The sequence below is a fragment of the Mastomys coucha genome, unplaced genomic scaffold (genome assembly GCF_008632895.1).
Source record: "Mastomys coucha isolate ucsf_1 unplaced genomic scaffold, UCSF_Mcou_1 pScaffold20, whole genome shotgun sequence".
NCBI classification, from domain to species: Eukaryota; Metazoa; Chordata; class Mammalia; order Rodentia; family Muridae; genus Mastomys; species Mastomys coucha.
This window is the reverse complement of record NW_022196903.1, coordinates 122,383,685-122,392,646: the sequence shown is the minus strand read 5'-3', so window position 1 is coordinate 122,392,646 and position 8,962 is coordinate 122,383,685. Positions and strand designations below refer to the sequence as shown.

Below are 8,962 nucleotides of genomic sequence, written 5' to 3'. Positions count from 1 at the left end.
CATTTTCTCACAAAGCTCTTTAAAGCTTTGGGGACACAAAATGTCTATCTGTGAAAAATATCATATAGACTAAATGTTGTATATGCATGAGAGAAATTATTTAGGCACGGATTTACAATTACATTAATTATGAGATACCCCTTATATACCAATTCATTGAAATTAAGTGTTAAATGAAATTCATCATTTTACATCACTACTTTTCCTGACCCAGTTTTCCATATAAAATAACTTACAAATGTTTGCAAAAGATAGAGTATCTGAGAGGTAACAACTAGGAGAGATGCATATGCTCACCGAGCTGTAAATGCACCGTATAATTATAAACTTAGTTTATCTTTGGCTTGAGTCATGACCATGGAAGACACAAGTCAACCAACAAGCAGAAGAGATAAACAGAAGGTGGAAAAGGATGTCACATCTTGTCTTAATGTTCTGAAACAGGACACTTAAGTTAGAGTGTTAAATGCCAAGCAGGACATTTAAGTTAGGATGCTTGCTGGTTTGTTTGTGTTTGAGACAGGTCACACTGTATAGCCCTGGCTGAGGTGGCACTTACTCTGTAGTGCTAGCTGGAGTTAAACTCTCAGAGTTCCCCCTTCCTCTGACAGCTGAGTGACAGAATTAAAGGTGCATGACACCACAGTCCAGCTAGGTAGTCAAGTTTTATGAAAATAAATTAAAAATTAAATACTGATCATCCTTTGATCATTTTAAGACCTAAATAAAAACATAAATAAATACATAAACAAATACATATGCAAATATATTCTAGCACCACCAAGCTTTTTAGGGAAGCAGATGAGCAATGTTAGTAGGTGTTGTCTCATCAGTCTCTACTGTATTTTTAGATGTTCTATGTAAATGAACTTTTCCTTCTGAAACAGCAGTAACTTTATCTGCTTTGAAAGTGTGTCCTCTGCAGATGATGGATTATAGGCAGCAAATGGTCAAACTTAAGAAGCTGACTTGAGACTGGCAGTTAGATATGTTAATTAGAATTTATGTCCCTTGGAAAATGGAGCAGTTTCCTGAGGGGTGGGAAGTCTGCTAGATTTTTGGTAGATTATTTCTTCTCTTCCTGTTTTAATTGGAGGCTTAATATACACATTTCACGGTATAAGACATGTGACAGGCATCCCTGTGCTTTACTAAAACAGAGTGCTTAGCCCGCCCCGCCCCGCCCCGCCCCGCCCCATAGAAACTAGAGATGAAGGGGGCTCCATCTGACTAGGGAGGGCCAGATGATCTGAGAATACCCGAGGAAAGAGTTTCAGAGTTATTTGAGGAGCAGGGATGCCCACGGGCTCCAACCAATGCCATCGTTACTTGTTTTGTGTTTTGTTTTAATTATTAGCGATGCCGTTGGATGAGACTTGGTTGTTTCATATAAAAGAAAAAGAATTTTCTCTGAGGGAGCCAGGAGCAGCACTCCAATCCTCAGGGTTGTTTATTTTAAATGGGGCTCTGCACGGCGTTATTTTTGACAGGTGTCGATGACCCTTCGGGTTCTTTTAAAGTTATATTTTTATTTACATTCCTGTGTGAGGGGAGGGGAGAGGAGGGAAGAGGATGGGAGGAGCGTCCTGTGTGCATGCCTGCAAGTGCACCAATGTTCAGCAGAGGGCACTGAATACTGGTGAACTAGGGTAACAGATGGTTGTGAGCTGCCTGAACAGAGTACTTCAAAACAAATTTGTCAGGTAAGTTCTTAAACTGCTGAGCCATCTCTCCAACCCGTTGGCCCTCTGGGTGTTCTTTGCTGGAAAGGAAGGGGATGGGAAGCAGGGAGAACTGGAGGATTTGAAACCCTCCTTCTGAGCTTTAAAGCTGCACGTAAATTATGTCTTCATGTGTGGCTCAATTGAAGCAGCAGCAACATCTCCCTGGAGTGTGGGAATGAATGGCTTTCAGGCTAGTCACAGCTCTGTTCCCAGCACCGTGCATCTGATGCTCCATTCTCAAGAGTGAGTAGTCCCTCCAGTTCTCAACAAACACATACTTGTAATTTCACTGTGTGTGTGTGTGTGTGTGTGTGGTGTGGGCGTGTGTATGTGTGTGCACATCTATAGGTTAGAGATCAACTTTTTGGAGTTGGTCAAATGTGAGGCCCAGGAATGAAACACAGATCAGAAGCCCTGGCAGCAGGGCCCGAGTCATCTCAGATGCTTTCGTTTCAGGACTTCTGCTTAGGTCTGTAATTGTCTATAGAGAAGATAATTCTTAGTATAAGAATCAGTAAAGTTTTTACTGTGCGTCTTGCCTTTTTTTTTTCTCCCTTTCTTACAATGGCACAGTTTTCAAGCTAATATTAAGGAGGGCACCCATATTTTCCTTGAAGAGTATATGGTATCATTTTTACAGGCCCAATGATTTGACAGTCTTATGGATTTTCATGCCCCATGCTATTTTGGGGAAACTTGTGCCTTAGTGTGTCTCCTTGCCTGATTTGTTTAGTCTCCCCCTTAATTGGCTAAAAACTCTTAAAGCCTACTCACCACCAGGTGTGTATTAAGTGTAGCGAGGTCACATCTCCTAAAGGTTTCCCAGCCTCCCCTAAACATCACCACCAGCTAGAGACCAAGTGTTCATATGCAGGATCCTACGAGAGGCATTTCTCCTTCAAACCACGGAAGGGCATCACTGGAGGGGAATGAAGGCAGCAGACCTTTGAAGAAGCTGGCCACAATACATCCACCATGGAAAGAAAGATCAATGAAGTAATAATGCACATACACGAATGCTTAGCACAATTTCTTCACTCTCACACAGTTCAAAATTCCGTGACCAAAGAATGATTTCACCTCCAGTGGGAGGATTTTTTTTCCACATTAGTCCTCCTCAGAAGCACCCACACACCATGCTAATCTAGATAATCCCTCATGGAAACTCACTTTACAAGTGAATCCAGATCGTATTAAATTGAGAACCTAAACCAACCATACGGAGGTGTTTTAAGCAGTGGGTGTGATGGTGTTTGCTTTGTTCTTCTCTGCAGGGTAATCTCTTAAGAGTCTGCCCTGACTGTGCCCAGTTTCTGGAACCCCCCATTTGCTTAGTCAACTCTCATGGAAACCACTATTACCTTTAGCCGTGGGCAAGCCCATGTAGTATAGTCTGGAACTCCAGCATTGGAACTCATGCGGGCATCTTGTAACAGGAGGCCTGGAGCACATACTGTAACTGAACTCTGAGGTTCTAACATGCTCCAAACAAGAGTCATGATGGAAATGTGGAGTTTAGTCAAAATGCAAAATGCCCATTTGAGAGAACACAGATATTAATCCCATCTTTTAGAAAACTAGCACCAGCTTGGATTTTAGCAGTGGAAGAATTAGTGCAGGGCCCAGAGGGCTTCGTAACTAAGTGCTCAGTCTGACCATTGGTAAATAGCTCATTTCCTCTTCTTCCAGGTGGTTTGAAGAAGTCCTCTTGCTTGAGAGAACCATCTGGTTCCCTAATTCTGCCCCTGCTTAAGCCTAAAGCCATGTTGGCATCCCAAAAATGAGCTTGAGGTCACTGGATCCCTTTGTTGATTCTCTTCCTGGCACACTGATTAAATTTCCTGTCTCTGATTCTGAGTGACTATGAAGTTTGGCTGGTCCCCCATACAGGAAAAGAGTCAGAGGATGGAGACAGGCTGACAGTTCACCAGGGTTATCGGCTTGGAGAATTGTCCTTGGCAATGTTCTGAAGAACTGTCCTTCCCTATCCTCGAACTCTTCTAAACTCTGCCTGAAGGCCAAACTCTAAAAAGGCAGACCCCATCTGGGGGTTTATCATGTCAATTGCCAAATCTCTATATTCACAGGTCCCAGAAAATCTGATGGCCTTTGTAAGCCCCTCCTGAATCTGCAGGGAATCTGAATCCATTTCCATCGTCTGGACAGAGACAAAGGAAGGAAAGGTATAATATGGCTGCTAACCTGCATCCTATCCTTCTCCTACTCGCTGACACCCTCGGAGGGCCTCTATCCCAGCATGCTATGGGGAAGAAGTCCTCTATTTTTTTTCATATTGAGAAGGATTGAGAAGGATTTTTGTTTGTTGTTCCATGAAATCATTTTCTTTGTGCCAATGCCTTCTTTCTCTACTCTTGCTGGGCAGTGGAAGGAATAAGCAAGGCTCTCTCATATTGGTAATGGGCAGCTCTAGGTAACTGGCTGGGGAGGTACAGAAATGAACTGAGAAACATTTGGCCTCTCTTCTTCCTCCTCCAAGTCCTGACCCACAGGCTGTGCCACCAGTGTGTAGAGACCTGAAGGAAGGAATGGGTGTTGTATTTATAAAAAGATAAGGAGAGAAGGAATATGTTTGATGAATGTGTAGTCAGATATAGGGAAGGGGCTGCCTCCACAGGCCCACTCTGAGACATTCCCTTCCCCCTGTGGGGCCAGCCACATGATGGTATAGTATGGAATGGGATTTATTCAGGGCATGGGAAGGGGAGTTGAGAGGGTAGTAGAGACAGAAAGGCATGGGGGGGTGAGGAAGAAGAAGGAGGAGGAGGAAGGTGAGGAAGAGGAGGAAGAGGAGGAAGAGGAGGGAGAGGAGGGAGAGGAGGAAGAGGAGGAGGAGAGGCCAACCATGAGCTTGTGGAGAGAGAGGGAGGAGGGGAATGGGGAGGCGGGGAAGGGGCGAGAGGACAGAGCAGGAGCAAGAAGGCAAGAGCAAGGAAGAGGGGAGGGGCAAGCAGCCCCTTTTGTAGTTGCCAGGTAACGGTGGAGCAGAGCTTAGACAAAAACACTAACGTGTGCTGGGGTCAGTTGGACATAAAGGACTATAGAGACCCTGAAGGCCAGAGCACTCCCATTGCCCTGCAGGATGAATATCACTTATTCACGAAATGAATGAAGCTGAATCCTGCAACATTTCCAGCATTTCAGTGGCGACTCAGTGGGCAGCTGCTGTTTCTGCAGAAACATGTGATTTCCCAATGGAAGGAAGTGAGAGAAAGAAGTGAGAGATGTTAGTTTCAGGTGGTTTAGCAAAATACCCAGTGTACACCACAAGACCACACCCCCCAAATTGTGTCAAACCCATCAAGCTACTCACTGAACACACACACACACACACACACACACACACACACACACACACACGCTAGCAAAAGCGTGTTTTGCCACTGGGATTGGGTGGGACAGCATTACCTCAGTCACCTTCTAAGTCTAAGACTAAAATAGCTATGGTTTGTTTATTTGTTTGTTTGTTTCTAAAGAAGTAGCCTGCCCCTTACAGACTGTGCTTATGCAAGTGCAGACTGTTGTGTAAGAGATGGCCAAGGTTGGGTGGGGAGACAGAAGGGGAAATTCTAATGTTTGCAATTTCAGTGAAAAGGAGGACCCTGAGAGTAATGCAGTCTCGGGATTTCACAGTGGGAGCTTGGGTGTGCTGAGGGTGTGAACGAAGCCAGTGGGAGCTCAGATGTGCCCAGGGTGGGAACGAAGCTAGAGAACAGAAGTAGAATTACTTTTGACACTCTTCACAGGTTTGTGTAAGGTGCACCTCACTGAGGTGCTCAGAGCACTTGTGTGTGGCCAGCAGAGAGTGAGGAAGATCAACTTTGTCCGTCTGGATCAAAATGTAGAGAAAACTGCTAAGGTGACTGGGGGAGGAGAAATCAAACGTAATTGGAGAAAAGCCTGGGGATTGGATGGGAGAGGGACTCACGAGGTCCCACCCTTCGCTGAGGAGCTAACCTGAGGAGCTAAGGGCAGTGGTGCCAGGAGGAGGAAGGCCTTCAGAGGTGCAGTTCTGAGGAAGATGGGCAACTTGGAAGGCATAAGAGGCAGAAATAGAGTTGGAGGGGATAGACTATGATCCAAATACATGGATCTTATATATGACATTTTCAAAAATAAATTTTAAGTATATTTTTAGAAAAACATGCTGCTGCTGTAACAACCTGTGGTCCAAACTCACGACTCTCATTATACAGGGGTGAAGATAGCCATGGCAGTGACTTCATTAGAAGGGCAATTGTATTTGGCTGTAAAGTTATCTCCTTCTGTGACAAAACAAAAAGTAGCAAATAATAATACCTTATAAAGAAACATGTCTTTATAAGAAAACAACTAGACATAATCAACACCATCTTACTTGTCGTTGACTGTAGGAGCAACCTACGGTAGTTATGAAACCACTGGCTTAACATTCGAGACACTGCCGCCAACACCAGAGGCTGTTTGTTCCTGATTTCTGTTTAAGGTACTTCCCAGTAAACCGCACTTAAACGGGCCTCTGCCCATATTTGCCTAACAAAGTGCAGATCGTTCTGTTAGCACAGTCAAACCTTCCTCTTTAGCTGTCTTTTTTCAAGTCTGTCCTAGCAGCAGGCTTTGCAGTTGTGCTTATCATCTTGCAAGCAGAGACACGCCCTTCCTGTGGCAGCTGCTTCTTATTCACCAGAACACCACGTTCCCTGAAACAGGATTTCCCTATTTTGTGGAGAACTTCCATGATTGAATCTTCCTGCTTCTGGAAATAAAATGGGTAGTCCTTTGCACACAAAGCTTGGAGAATGCTTCTCATTCTTCTCTTCTTCTGCTTTTTCTCATTTACCTGAGGAGAATTTTAAATGGATCGAAAGAATGAATGTCAGCCACCAAACTGAGAAGTTGACTGGCCTTTGAATACCTGTAACATTGTTAGAATAATAATTCTGCAGAAAACTAGCCTGGGGGTTGTTTGTCTATTTGTTGTTTTGTTTTGTTTTGTTTTGTTTTGTTTTTTGAGGGGATCAAATAGTCCCCAAATAACATCTGCTAAGCTTTAAATACTAAATGTCTCCCAGAGGCCTATGTGTCTTGCTAGGCAGCCTGTGACACACTGTTGGTTGTCACAGGAAATAGCAGGAACTTAAAGATCTGGGGCTTACTGGAAGTAAGAAAGCTAAGTCAGTGGTGTCAGTGCACACCACAGCCTCACCCTAAAGGGAGTAAGAGGCAGTTTATTGGGAAGCCATTCTGAGGGACCATGGCCCAGGAACTCAGGTTTAGGTTACCCCAATGTTTCAATGTGGAAATAGTTCCGTGTAGTTTTATGCTCTGACAGAGCAAAGGAAGCCATAAATCAAGGTGAGTTTGAAATACACTGGTAGGAGCATCAGAGAGGCAGGGAACAAACAGCCTAGAGGCTTCAGACACTGTCTGATGACATTAGGTTGGGGAGGCTAGTTTTCTGCTAAGGTATTCCAAAAGTCATTTCCCTATTAGTCATAGGATGTGGTAGTTCAACATAGGCAATGGTCGAGGAATTCAGAGCTAAAGGACGACTGAAATGCTGCAATTACTCTAGACAGGCAACATTCCCACTTCTTACCTGCCAATCTTAGAAGACATAGCTTCCCTTCAAGAACACCCACTAACACCAGGACTATAGTTTTGGCAGACTGTGTGACTCTGTTGCCCTCTTCTTTTCACTTCTTTGCTGGGGTGGGCAATTCTGATCTACCCTACATCCTCCTCCACCCTATTCTTGTGTGTAACCTTAACACGGGCCCAGAAGCAATTGGGCCAAGCAGCCGTAGTCTGAAACTTATGCAACTACTACTACCAAATGAACTTCTTCTCTTCATAAGTTGGCATCTAAGGTGCTTTGTTATGTCATCAGAAAGTTGACACAAAGTCCTTTACCAAGTATCTTTACCCCATGTTACTCTGAAACAGAGTTCTCTATGTTTCTTCCTCATTTGCTTATCGTTCCTTCCATAGACTTGACCTCAATTACACATCTTCCTCCTCCATCTCTCCCTCCTCCTCCTCCTAATCTTCCTCCTCCTCTTCTTCTTGTTCCTCCTGTTCCTCTTCTTCCTTCTCCTCCTCCTGTTTCTCCTTTGTGCCAGAAAATTTCTCAGGCTTTTAATTCAATTGATCTATTAAATAGGGTAATAGTAACTCTTGATGCCCTTGTATCAGAGAGGCCTATTGTCAGGAATTAAAATGAATTTGCTTCCAAATGTACTACAAGAAAATCATTTAGCTGTGGCTTGCCTTAGCTACAGAGTGAGTTCAAGGTCTGTTGGACAACTCAGTGAGAACCTTTCTCAAAATGCCTCCTATAAAGAGGGTCAGGAATAGAGCTCTGAGATAGAGTGCTGATCTAGCATTCACAACACTCTGGGTATGACACCTGCTTGTTTTAGAAAAAGATAGGAAAAGGCAGGGATATGTTTGGTGGAGGCACAGTAAGGTGTAGGGGAAGGGGTTGCCTCTTAGGGGCCATGCTGAGATATCCCTTCCCCCATATGGTACCAGGCACACAAAGCATAGTATAGAATAGAGTTTATTCAGGGAGAGAGAGAGAGAGAAGAGGCCACCCATGAGCATATGGACAGAGAGGGGGAGGGGAATTGGGAGAGAGCAGGAAGAGGATAAGGGAGCTTAGAGCAAGAGAGTGAGGGAGGGGTCGAGCAGCCCCTTTTATAGTGAGTCGGGCTGACCTGGCTGTTGTCAGGTAACTGAGGTGCAGAGCCTAGACTAAATGCTAACAATCCCCCCCCCCCATCCCATTGTGGTTTAGTTAAAAAAGGAAAAAATAGAAAGAGGTGATGATGAAGCAGGAATAGGGTTGTCCTATTTAGCTACTTCCTGCTGACTTTGGGGTGAAACCTAAGAAAAAGGGTATGGGGATGTTGGTCCAGTCTTAGAAGAGTTGACTGTTTCCTTGCTGTTTAGGGTCTGTGGAACCATCTGTGGATAGATCAGAATGAATAGGTCCAATAGAAGCATCTGTGTCTATGAGAGTAGACTGGAGCATCTGGAGGTTGCTTCTCTGGAGCTGCCTGGATATAGTGAGGGATCCTAGACTAAATGCCAACACCACCAGTATAGAGCCAGGGATATACTCTGAGACAGAGTGCTGACCTAACACTCACAAAGTTCTGGGAACTACACCAGTATCAAGGAAACCGAAACCTAAAGCATGCTAAAAGCCAGGGACTCTCCACGGGTCATTTCTAAAA

At 44.3% G+C, this 8,962-nt stretch overlaps 1 long non-coding RNA gene across 2 annotated transcripts in view; it reads left to right on the top strand.

The window, feature by feature from the left end:
• The first annotated feature begins 1,265 nt into the window (after window positions 1-1,265).
• LOC116099669 overlaps window positions 1,266-8,962 on the top strand; it is an 11,706-nt gene continuing 4,009 nt past the window's right edge. For both annotated transcript variants that reach the window (XR_004122342.1, XR_004122343.1), the window contains exons 1-3: window positions 1,266-1,703; window positions 3,812-3,907; window positions 6,116-6,207. This is a non-coding gene — a long non-coding RNA (uncharacterized LOC116099669). The remainder of the gene's footprint in view (window positions 1,704-3,811; window positions 3,908-6,115; window positions 6,208-8,962) is intronic.